The sequence below is a fragment of the Oryza sativa genome, chromosome 4 (genome assembly GCF_034140825.1).
Source record: "Oryza sativa Japonica Group chromosome 4, ASM3414082v1".
NCBI lineage: Eukaryota > Viridiplantae > Streptophyta > Magnoliopsida > Poales > Poaceae > Oryza > Oryza sativa.
This window is the reverse complement of record NC_089038.1, coordinates 2,889,322-2,902,690: the sequence shown is the minus strand read 5'-3', so window position 1 is coordinate 2,902,690 and position 13,369 is coordinate 2,889,322.

Genomic DNA, 13,369 nt, shown 5'->3' with positions numbered 1-13,369 from the left:
TATCTCTGACTTCCTTCTCATTTTTAAATATTCAGAACAAATCTGGAGGCCAGCTGGGCCGGCCCTGGTTCGGCCGAACCAGGACCCTGGTGACGCCGACTCCGGCTGGCCTGACATTAACAAATATTTAGCTATCACATAGAGTGTCTAGTACATGTTACATAGGCCACCGTCCATGTTTAGCAATATAAGTAAACTGCATATGGCAAGATTAGACAAGATTATCCACCATCCTTCATTTCACTAATATATAACAAAACTGTATATATGTTTAGGACAAGCCTTATATTTGGATACTATTAATTATTGGATTACTTTTGCCTATTTATTTCAGTTGTGCTGTCTATATAACCATGGTAAAACAAAGAAAAAACACAAGCCATAGCTTCATACAAAGCAATCACACAAATGGGCAAGCAGATGCCGAAATGTAGCCGGGGACTTCTGCTTCTGTTGTTGGCCATTCTAGGCTGTTTTTGCATTCCTGGCCACGTGTATGGTAATCTACTATCTAATATTCAATCTCAATGGTGAATCCAAGGTTTATTTTGACTTCACAATTATTCAATTGTTCTGTGGTAATCACGATGTATTTAAGAAACATATCTTTCAGAGTACAATTTGTGTTTCCAATTTTCTTATGGACATCCATCTTCACATATCCATGTATTGCATACGGTTTTTCTTTATCTTTCATGCTTTCCTAGTAAAATATTTTTTATTTTTTAGGTACAAATCTGGATTACACCTGGAGTGCATCCCTGAATGAAGGACGCAACAATGTCAATATAAATGGTTTGGTGCCCGTACCATGCAACATTTTCTCCCAATCGAAGGTCTGCTGTAGAAATGTATGCTACCCTAGCTTGCAAGCCTGTGAGGCAAATTGCAAGCCAATTGTCTAATCAGCTTATCAAGCTTGTAACAGTAAAAAAATGATAATAATATTGTCCGTTGTTCTCTAATCAAGAGAATGATCAGTCTCCTCACAGATGAACATGGATTGTCCTTTTGTTTCGGGGAAAAGTATAATTGTCTTATTGATAGACATGCATGAAGTCGTTCGCAAGCTTAAGATATCGGACAACGATCATGGAAACGCTGTTGGGAGGGGGCATGGACAACTCCTGCTGCAGCTTGGCCACGGAAGAAATTGATCCGCTTATAAATATTATACCAACGCTAGATATATGTGTGTGCTTTGTGGGTGCCAACCTATTTTGGTGTATGGTTTGCTTGTGTTTCTCGGTTGTGAGTTTTTTTTTCTCTTCCATAACATGTCTAATAATAAAACAATAACAAAAAAGCTGCATTATTAGGAACCGCTTTGTTCTACTGAATGTCTGAGCTGAGCCTGAAATTGTAACGATGTGAAAAGGGCAATGTAATGTAATGGACATCAAACGTTTTCTCATGTTCGGCAGTGTCGGGTAGGATTATTAGACGGCATCCTTAAGAGTCTCCAAGACACAAAGTCAAACTAGCTTCAATTATCAACCCAACCTTGCATTACTGAGCCAAGATGATCTATTTGGCCTTTATTTTTATCAGAAAGTGTCTTAATTAATTACATCATCCTTACAAATATGACGGTATTCTCATTGCTGGCAGCCGGTTGGAGCCACTGGAATACTGGATGCTCCATCTCTCGCTCTACCTACACTATTCAGCACGTGGACTGAACGAACCAAGCATATGTGACGCTACTCAAAAGAAAGCATTTTTGCATACAACCAAAACCTATTTTTTCACGCGATAAGACTGTCCGTCTGCCCGAAGATGTTTGTAAAAATCAATACTTTTCCTACGGTTGGTGCACCCGCACGCAAAAATTAATTTCACAAAAAAGTGAAAATCCAAAAAATCACATCCGCCGTCGCCATTGCCGAAGCCGAGCACAGCTCATCATCGTTGTCGTCAAAGCCCGACAGCTCCTCGTTGTCATCGGTGTTTCCGAGTCCCCTTCCCATGGAATTCCCCGCCGCCGAATCCACCTTTGTCGCACCTCCCAACCGCCACCGCCCTCCCCATTACCAGATCAGCTGCCACTGAGGTCCCCACCGCCGGCGTCCCTCCCAATTGCCGCCGCCCTCCCCGTTGACAGATCTACTGCCTCTGTGCTCCCTACCGCCGTATCCACCGCTGCTGAGCTACTTGCGGCTCCTACTCCCGCCCGCCGCTCCATCCCCCACCCGGCTGCTCCCGCCCGGTAGTGGTGAAGGAGGAGCCGAGGAGCCTCTTGCCGCCGCCCTTCACTGCGCCTCCACCACCTTCTCCCCGCCGCCTGATCCACCCTGGCTGGCGCTGCTGCGGCCACCGCCAAATCAATCGTATCCCTTGCAAATATACGGTAGGTTTGACGGTCGTTACGAACCAATTTCGACTGTCAATATAACTAAAATAAAGGAGAACTTACTATGCTTGCAATGCATATTTGTTCTAGAATAATATAATTCCACTTGTACTTGAAGTATATTTTGTTTGCAGAGATTAATACATAAATGGAGAAGAAACGAGGAAAACTCACTCCTAAGCAAGCTTAAAGATAAGATGTGCCCACATGTCAGGTGTAACCGTCCTGGAAACCGCCATAAGGACCCACCTGTCAGTGACCCTGCCAAATCTGGAGGCCTGCTGGGCTAGCCCTGGTTCGGCCGAACCAGAACCCTGGTCACGCCGACTCCGGCTAGCCTGACATTAACAAATATTTAGCTATCACATTGAGTGTCTAGTAGACGTTACATAGGCCACCGTCCATGTTTAGCAATATGAGTAAATTGCAGATGGTAAGATTAGATAAGATTATCCACCATACTTTTCATTTCACTAATATATAACAAAACTGTCACGACCGGAAATAACCCAACGGGCGTTCCTTACGTGCGTGTATTATTCCTTGTCCCAGGAGGCAAGTTACACCAAAAGTTGATACAATTCAGAGGCTAACAAGCGGAAGCGTAAATAGTTAATTTATTACATGGGCCGCGAAGGCCCAGCACACACAAAGACAAACGGGAAACAGCGGAAGACTAGGGCGACGACCACAGGCGCTTGACGGCAGGCCCTTCATCATCCAGGAGCTCCTCTTCTGGGTTTGGGAAAAATTGAGCAAGACTGAGTACAACCACCGTACTCAACAAGACACACCCACAAGTGCAGCATAAATGCAAAGGAGTACAATGGAGTTATAGTATAGGGGTTAGGTTTTGCAATAAGCAGCATTTAAAAGACTCTTAGTTGCTCAAAGCCAAATTTAAAACACGATCCTAGAACTATGTAATATTATTAAACAAGGCCGTGAACCCACATGAACCTGCCTTAACCCAAGGCCTACGATGATTCAGACCGAACTGGCAACCCGACCCTAGGTCCCAGCTCGTCCCAAGCCAACCCAGGCCAACCATTCCACATTTTAGTTATTAAGCAGGTTTTAAGAATTAAAAACACTAACTTGGGTACATTGCTAGGCTTGCCCATAACCGAGGGCGCGGCTATTCGAATAGGTTTTACTCTGATCAGAGGTGTACATCTTTACCCACAAGACACGTCTTCCTCACGTGCAACCACGTGCCACATACCACCACGGCATATGGAAGGAAGACATGACATAGTTTCCAACCAATCCTAGACATAGACAAGAGTACCGACCCAACCCCACCTACGGCCGGAATCTCCGGGATAGGTAGGCAGGACTGAGCCCCTAGCAGCAGGACACCGGCCCTGTGCCAGGACATCTCGACTACCGGCCGCAGATCGTGTAGCCTTCATTTGTCCTAGAGATGTCCATCGACCCCCGACTTCGTCCATCTCCATCCGTGTACTTTTGTTTATAACCAGACTGAGCCACAAACTAAGCCTTACCCACTAGACATGTGGAAGTACGGTAGTGCTTTGCAACAGAGGTCCGAAGACCGGTCCTTATATGGCCGAGGTGCTACTATCAAAACCATGCACCCCAAGCCCAGCCTAAAACCATTTTGAGAGTTTTGAAAAGAGGGAGAGGTGTGCATCCAATTCCACAATAGTTCAACCATTCCATAAAGTCCAAGGGATATGAATATTCCCAAAGTCTAAAGTTATAAAACCACCTAATGTTGTCTTATTAATCAGCGAAGCATCTACCTAAATTCATACTAGGGGAACCATGAGTAGAGTGCCCACTAGTTGGGGTTTTGTTTATTCTAGGGTGAACAAGGTAATAATAACAATAACAATAATAAGGTCATAACAAAGGTAAATAGGCATGGCTAAATAAAACAGTGATAACGCGGGTGACGGAGCTCCTGGCTCCTCACCGGGAGACCGCGCAGGCCCCCCTTTGCCAGTTCGGCCGGGGGCTTAGGGTGAGATCTCAAGCTCTCTTTCTCTCTGTATGTGGAAAGATTGTCTGCCCGCAAGACACACGAGACACAGCGATGTATACAGGTTCGGGCCGCTGCGAAGCGTAATACCCTACTCCTGTGTTTTGGTGGATCTGTGTATGAATGAGTTACAAAGTGTGAGCTGACTTCTCCCCCGTTCTAAGCTCTCAATCCGGGAAAGAATCAACCAACCCCCTCTCTATGGGCAAGGTCCTCCTTTTATACTTCAAGGGGATACCACATGCACCCTTCCCTTTCCAAACTGGACTTTTCTTCTCTTTATGGACGGAGATCGGTATGGTTGCCGTCCAAATGACACTTTGATGGGACAGCCCATACCTGCTTCCACTCCCGGCGGAGACAGGCGCAACGTGGGATCGTGGCTGCCCGTTGCTGATGCGACCAGTGTCAGACCGGTCATTCTTGTCCACCACGCGTCGGTTTAACAACGTGCATGTTTGCCCTTCTTCGTGTAACACCTTGCCTGTAATGGTTAGGATGAAGCCTGGTATATATCGATCGGGGTTAACGTGCCATCTTTGGGATGTAACACGCTAGCTCCAGCTGGGGACGAGTGCTTAGAAGCTCACACCTTGACGGGATGGGGCAAGGCGTGCGTCAGACCGCCTGCCGCCACCTAACTCGCGATTTGACCGGTCTGTGACTGGTCACAGACCGGATAATCGAGTGCACTGCACTGCACTCCGTGCGGCGTGACACGCTTAGCCGATGTGCAATAAATGTGGTTAGGTGAGCCCTGCTGTGCTCACCCAACCTACGTACATAGTGCAAACCCCTCAGGGGGTCGGGGCACCTCGGCCCTCGGGGTCGGGGCAAGCGCACCCCGACCCCCCCTCGGGGGAAATCAGGAGGAGGGCGGACACCTCACCCTCGGGCCCGACGTCCCCGAAGGTGCCAGGCCACGTGGGCGATTATGTCTGCCTCAAGCCTCTGGTTATGATACTCCCGGTCCCATATCACCGACAGTAGCCCCCGGCGTTATGCCAGAGCAATTTCCCTTCCCAAGGGAAGCGGTCAGGTGTGACGCCACCCTTAAAGCCTGGTGACAGGTGGGACCGGTCTCCATAGTTGGGCAAAATACCCAACGGTCTCAATCCATGCACATTGGTATTGGTAACTTTGGTTGTCCATAATGGGCGGTCTATTCAAGACTGCCACACCACTTGAGCAGCGCGCGAATCTGGGTGAGCAGATTTATCTCGCTCGGAGATACGGTAACGCCGCTTCGGTCGGCGAGCGTAATTAACGCGCGCACGATACAATCCGTTTCGATTGCCACAACCGCATATCCACTTCACGCGCCGTAAGCGGGCAAATGGGATTAGTGGAAGCGTGGGCACGGGAAACGAGGGAGCGAGATAGCGAGATACGAGGGAGCGAGGTAGTGGGCGCGAGAAACGAGGAGCCAGGCCTAGCGATGGCAAGGGTATAAAAGCATCGAGAAAAGGATTTGCTCCCTTCCTTTCGCCATTGTTCCTCTTGCCCTCGCCGCCTGAGCTCTAACTCTTTCTCTGCTACGCCCTACTTTCGCCACACGCGCTCGTTCTCAATCATCTCTTCCTCCACCGCCATGGCACGGGGCTCTGCTCTGCTCGACGGCAGTGTACTGCCGCCTTCCCGCATCGTGAACGAGAGGCATGCCGGACTGCCGCGCCGCTTCATGCCGGAGTCCGCCACCGGTCGGGAGATAGTGATGCTGGGCGAGGGGCGCCCGGCACCAGACTACCCGGAGCGGTCCATCTTCTTCCTCCCCTTCGCAATGGCTGGGCTGGTCCCGCCATTTTCTCATTTCTTCATGGATGTCCTGGAGTTCTACGATCTCCAGATGGCGCATCTCACCCCCAATGCGGTGATGACATTGGCCATCTTCGCACACCTGTGCGAGATGTTCATTGGGGTGCGCCCCTCTCTTCAGCTGTTCCGGTGGTTCTTCACCGTGCAGTCGGTGTCACCGCCGTCGGTGGTTGGCGGCTGCTACTTCCAGCCGCGGGGGCCGGTGTTAAACCGCTACATCCCCTGCGTCCTCCGCAAGAAGTGGGACGACTGGAAGAGCGACTGGTTCTACACCCCCCTTGCCGACGAAGCGCGCCTCCGACTTCCAAGCCAGCCCCCGGCGCAGGTCTCCAGCTGGCGGGCGCCGGTAGATCTGGGGGAGGACTACGACGCCGTCCTCGATCGCCTGGCGGGCCTGCGATCCCAGGGGCTCACCGGGGCCATGGTGTACGGCGATTATCTCCGTCGCCGGATTGCGCCGCTCCAACGGCGCGCCCGGAGCGCCTGGGAGTACACTGGGCCTGAAGACTACATGCGGACCCACCAGGGAACCAGATGGGATTGGGCTCCTGAGGACTTCAAGATCGTAGTCCAAAGGGTGCTGAACCTTAGCTCCGCGGAGGCGTCTCGCCTTCCTCAGGAGATCCTCCCCCTCTGCAGCGATCCCGACCGCGTCTCCATTCTAACCATTATGATGGGGGTCGGGGCCTCAGAGGAGAGAGCCCCTAAGGGCCACGACGGCGCGGGCGAGCGCCGCCGGGGGGAACGACCTGCCCCAGGAGGGGGTCGTGCTTCTGGGCCCCGCGTCGGGGGCTCGGGGAGCAGCCGCCCTGCCGACACCCAGGGGAAGAGGAAGCTGGGAGGTACACCTCCCCCATCTCCTCCCCGAGGGGGCGGGGCGGCGCGTGCCAGCAGTCGGCGCCCGGAGGGGGCCGCGCCGACGTCGCAGCCCGAGGGGGTGCGCAAGAAGAAGCGGCTCCGCAAGACGGGGGAGACGGAACCATGCCGGGGAAACCTGATTTCCCCTCCAAGGTGGTCATTCAACCGACCCCCTCGCAGGTTCGTCTCACTCTCATTGCAACCATCTTTCTCCAAAAAGAAGTTTTTTCTTGCTCATTTTGCTCGTCTTCTGGCTTTTTCTTCTGCTTCAGCGATGTCCCGTCGCATTCCTCCCGCCACCCCAAGTCCGGCCAGCCCGAGGCCGAAGATCCAGCGGCCGCAGAGGAGCGGAGGCGAGAGTCTGACCGGCGTGAAGCCGCAGCCCGCCTTCGGGAAGCTGAAGAGGCCGCCCGGGAGGCCGCCCGGGTTCGCCAAGCGGAGGAAGCTGCTCGGGAGGAGGCCGCCCGGGCTCGCCAAGCCGAAGAAGCTGCCCGGGAGGAGGCCGCCCGGGCTCGCCAGGCTGAGGCGACAGCTGCTGCTGGCGCGTCACTTGGGCCCACTCCCTCGGGCGGTCCTCAGGCGACATCCTCCGAGGCGGCTCGCGACGAGGCCGCGGGCGCATCGCCTGGGCCTACCTCACCGGGCGACGCCCAGGACCAAACGGGCCCGGGGGACATCCCCGAGCCCAGCGCATCCTCCGGGGGGCCAAGCCGCGTCGCATTTTCTCCAAGGCGACTTTTCTCCTCATCTTCCGTCGCCCCGGTGAGCGCCGAGCCCATTATGCAGGCCTTGGCCGCCGCAAACACCGCGGTGCTAGATGGATTTAGCGCCCAGGTGGAGGCCTTGCGAGCGGAACGAGCGGAGCTCGAGGCCGCATGGGCACGCGTCGAGGAGGGGCGGCGCTCGGTGGACGCCATGGTGGAGGTGGGCCGTAAGGCCCACCGCCGCCACATCTCGGAGCTTGAAGCCCGCAAGGCGGCACTGGCGGAGATCGCCCGAGAGGTGGAGGAGGAGCGAGAGGCCGCCCTCGTCGCCACCACCGCGATGATCGAGGCGCAGGACTCCCTCCGCCTTCAACACGGGAGCTGGGAGGCGGAGCTAAAGAAAAAGCTCGACGCCGCCCAGGGGGTCCTCGACGCCGCCGCCGCCCGAGAGCAGCGAGCAACAGAGGCTGAAGCGGCGTTGCGGCGGCGCGAAGAGGCCCTTGAGGCCCGTGCCATGGCGCTGGAAGAACACGCCGGCGCCGTGGAGAGGGGCTTGACGGACCGCGAGGCCGCCGCTGGTCTCCGAGAGGCGACGCTGGTGGCGCATGAGGCCGCCTGCGCCGAGGAGGAGTCCGCGCTCCGCCTTCGCGAGGATGCACTCGCTGAGCGGGAGCGAGCTCTCGAGGAGGCCGAGGCCACGACGCAACGGCTGGCGAACAGCCTCTCCCTCCGCGAGGCGGCGCAAGAGGAGCAGGCGCGCCGCAACCTTGAATGCGTCCGTGCCGAGAGAGCCGCGCTGGAGCAGCGGGCTGCCAACCTCGAGGCACGGGAGAAAGAGCTGGCCGCGAGGGCGCCTATCGGCGGGGCGGCCGCGGGCGAAAGCGACTTGGCCGCCCGCCTCGCGGCTGCCGAACACACCGTCGCGGAAATGCAGCGAGCGCTGGACTCCTCCACCGGGGAGGCCGAGGCCCTTCGCTTGGCGGGCGAGATTGGGCCCGACATGCTTTGGGATGCGGTCTCCCGCATGAAGCGCGCCGGTCGGCAAGCGGGCCTCTGGGGAGGCCAGTCGTCGGTGCCCCCCACCAATCTGGAAGGCCTCGCTCCGCACCTCAACAGGATGGCTTGGGTTCTCGAGCAACTCCCCGAGGAGCTTGAGAAGACCATCAAGTCATCCTCAAGGGACCTCGCGCGGGGAGCGGTCGAACTCGTGCTGGCGAGTTACCAGGCCCGGGACCCCAACTTCTCTCCATGGATGGCGCTGGAGGAGTTCCCTCCCGGGACCGAGGACGACGCGCGCGCGCGCGTCCGGGATGCCGCCGACCACATCGTCAACGGCTTCGAGGGCTCGGCCCCTCGGCTCGCGTTCGCCCCCAGCTCGGACGAGGAGGGCGATGCCAGCGGTGAGGACGACGATGGCGACGAGGCCGGCGACCCGGGCGCGTCAGAATGAGCCCCCGAGCCCCCGTCAATCTTTACTTTTTTCTTTTTCTTTCTTCTAAGGCCTTCATGCCTCCTTTGTATAGATCAACTTACTCTGCAATCAAAAATGATGAAAAAAAATTTCTATGTTAACTTTATTTTGCTATATATATGAGTTGAGGATGATCTGTGCCATGGTCCTTTTGCGCCTTAGCTTGAAATAAGGGCTCGCGCCCAAATCCCGGTCCTCGAATGGCTCGGGTCGGGGCTAGTGCCTGGGGAGATCCACATGTCGAGACTGGCCAGGCCGGGAACGTGGTGACCGGGGGGTATGGGTAACCCGATCGTGGGCTTTTGCCGATTCCCCCCCGGAGTTCACCACGCCCCGGGGCACGGCTCGGTTCTGGGCCCCGTTTGGCGATTTTAGCTGACCGAACCGAACCCCCGAGGGCAAGGTTGAGCATGAGTGACCTTATTTTAAGTTAAGATTCTTTAGAAGGAAAAACGGCACAGACACAACCTTTAGGAAATTGAAACTGCTTTTATTGAAATGCTGAAATAAGAAAAGGAATATATGTGCATGTGTGGTAGCCCCCGGCCAATCCTGCACACCCGAGGGGGGTGCGGGGTTGGCCCGAGCCAAAACCTGACACCCGACCCCCCCCTTCAGGGGTAGAAGCGACGAAGGTGTTCGATGTTCCACGGGTTTGGCAGCTCCGTGCCGTCGCCCGTGGCCAGCCGTACCGAGCCCGGCCGGGGGACACCGACCACTCGATACGGACCCTCCCACATTGGTGAGAGTTTGCTCAATCCAGCACGCGTTTGGACGCGGCGTAGGACGAGGTCGTCGACGCAGAGTGATCGGGCCCGGACGTGGCGCTGATGGTAGCGCCGCAGGCTCTGCTGGTAGCGCGCAGCTCGGAGGGCCGCGCGCCGCCTTCGCTCTTCCAAGTAGTCGAGGTCATCTCTACGAAGCTGATCTTGATCAGCCTCGCAGTACATGGTGGCCCGAGGAGACCTCAGGGTGAGCTCAGATGGGAGAACCGCTTCTGCGCCGTAGACGAGGAAGAAAGGCGTTTCCCCGGTCGCTCGGCTTGGTGTGGTTCGGTTCGCCCAGAGCACCGCTGGCAACTCCTCGATCCATGAATCGCCGTGCTTCTTGAGAATATTGAAAGTCTTGGTTTTAAGGCCTTTGAGGATTTCTGCATTGGCGCGCTCCACTTGGCCATTGCTTCTGGGGTGGGCAGGTGAGGCGAAGCAGAGCTTGATGCCCATGTCTTCGCAGTAGTCGCCGAAGAGTTCACTAGTGAATTGGGTGCCATTATCCGTAATAATACGGTTAGGCACTCCAAAACGGGCCGTGATGCCCTTAATAAATTTAAGAGCAGAGTGCTTATCGATCTTGACAACCGGATAAGCCTCGGGCCACTTAGTGAACTTGTCGATCGCAACATACAGATACTCAAACCCGCCCGGGGCCCGTTTGAACGGTCCCAGGATATCAAGCCCCCAGACAGCAAATGGCCATGACAGTGGTATGATCTGCAGGGCCTGGGCCGGCTGATGAATTTGCTTGGCGTGGAACTGACACGCTCTGCATCGCCGGACCAGATCGACTGCGTCATTGAGAGCTGTCGGCCAATAAAATCCTTGACGAAAGGCCTTGCCAACCAGGGTTCGCGAGGCGGAATGGGCTCCGCACTCGCCCTCATGGATGTCTGCAAGAAGCTCAACGCCTTGTTCCTGAGGAATGCACTTCAGGAGGATTCCGTTAGCCGCGCGCCGATAGAGGGTCCCTTCTACCAGCACATAGCGTTTGGAAATGCGTTGTACGCGTTCACTCCCTTCGCGGTCCTCAGGTAGAGTCTTATCTGCGAGGTATGTTTGGATCTCAGAGATCCAAGCAATCAATCTAAGGGAGCTTGGAGCGCTCCCTTCGGGTCCCGAGACCTGGACTCCGACGGGCCTCGGGGGCCGGTCAGGCGCATCCGTCTCCCCTAAGGGATCGGGTCGCGCCGACGGCTGGGTAAGCCTTTCTTCAAAGGCGCCCGGTGGGGTCTGGGCTCGCGAGGACGCGAGCCGTGAGAGTTCGTCGGCTATCATGTTATCCCGTCTGGGCACATGCCGAAGCTCTATCCCGTCGAAATGGCGCTCCATACGTCGTACTTGGCGCACGTAGGCGTCCATCTGCGGATCAGAGCACCGGTACTCCTTACAGACTTGGTTAACAACCAGCTGAGAGTCGCCTAACACCAGGAGGCGGCGGATCCCCAGCCCGGCTGCCACCCTGAGCCCGGCAAGGAGTCCCTCGTACTCTGCCATATTGTTAGTCGCTCGAAAGTCGAGACGGACCAAATATCTGAGGACGTCTCCGTTCGGAGAGGTCAACGTGACCCCTGCACCGGCGCCCTGAAGAGACAGAGAACCGTCGAACTGCATCACCCAGTGGGCGGTTTGAGGCAGCTGTGAGGGGTTCGTGCTGGCCTTGGGCATTAAGACGGTCTCTGGAGCCGGGGTCCACTCTGCCACAAAATCGGCGAGGGCCTGGCTCTTGATAGCGTGGCGTGGTTCAAAGTGCAGATCGAACTCAGAAAGCTCGATTGCCCATTTTACCACTCGTCCTGTACCCTCTCGATTATGCAAAATTTGACCGAGGGGGTAAGACGTAACCACAGTGACCCGATGCGCCTGGAAATAATGGCGCAGTTTCCTCGAGGCCATCAGAATAGCGTAAAGCATCTTCTGGGCCTGTGGGTATCGGGTCTTGGCGTCCCGGAGGGCCTCACTAACAAAGTAGACAGGCCGCTGCACCCTTCGGTGGGGCCGTTCCTCTCTGCTAGGGGCCGTACCCCCGGGGCGTTCTTCGTCCAAGTGGCCCCTCGGGGCGCACTCGTCTTCTGTGCCGATGACCTCGGGGTCGGAGGACGACAGGAGCGGCCTTCCCACAGTGGCCTCGGGGCCGTCCTGGGGGTCGGGGGCTCCTGGCATCGTCGGACAAGCGGGCAAAGGGCCAACTCCGGTCGTCAGGGGCCTCTGGCCTCCGTTCGGCTCGGGGGCCTCTTCTCCCTGCTCTTTCCCGGGTCGAGTCAGCACAGGGTTAGCCTCGGGGTCAAAGGGCGTTAAGTGCGGCCTTCCCGCAGTGGCCTCGGGGCCTTCCTGAGGGTCGGGGGCACCCAGCACCGTCTGACAAGCGGGCAGAGGGCCGTCTCCGGTCGTCAGGGGCCTTAGGCCACCGTTTGACTCGGGGGCCTCTCCTCCCTGCCTGCTCCCGAGCCAAGTCGGCACAGAGTGGGGGTGCGCAGAATGAGGATTGTCCTCATCGCGCTCCACAACCAACGCTGCACTAACTACTTGGGGGGTCGCTGCTAAGTAAAGTAGCAGGGACTCATTTGGCTCCGGGGCGACTAGAACCGGAGGAGAGCTGAGATATGCCTTCAACCGGACGAGGGCATTTTCAGCTTCCTCCGTCCAAGTGAACGGCCCCGAGCGCTTGAGGAGCTTAAACAAGGGTAGCGCCTTCTCTCCCAGCCTTGATATGAAACGACTTAGGGCGGCCATGCAACCGGTGACGCATTGCACATCCCTAAGTCTGCTGGGGGGGCGCATCCGCTCGATAGCTCGAATCTTCTCGGGGTTGGCCTCAATGCCTCGGGCAGAGACCAAAAACCCGAGAAGCTTGCCCGCAGGTACACCAAACACGCACTTATCGGGGTTCAGTTTTATGCGGGCGGAGCGGAGGTTTTCAAAAGTTTCCGCTAGATCTGAGAGTAAGGTTTCTTGGTTGCGCGTTTTTACAACCAAGTCATCAACATAAGCCTCAACATTACGTCCTATTTGGCTACCCAAAGAAATTCGAGTAGTACGCTGAAAAGTAGGACCTGCATTCTTTAACCCGAAGGGCATTGATGTATAACAATAGGTTCCTACGGGGGTAATGAACGCAGTTTTTTCCTCATCCTCCCTAGCCATGCGAATCTGATGATAACCAGAGTATGCATCTAGAAAACACAAAAGGTCGCACCCCGCAGTGGAGTCGACGATCTGATCTATGCGAGGCAGGGGGTAAGGATCCTTAGGACATGCCTTGTTAAGGTCGGTGTAGTCGATGCACATCCGAAGCTTGCCGTTCGCCTTGGGAACGACCACCGGGTTCGCCAGCCACTCCGGATGGATGACTTCACGGATGAATCCGGCCTCCAGAAGTCTCGCCAC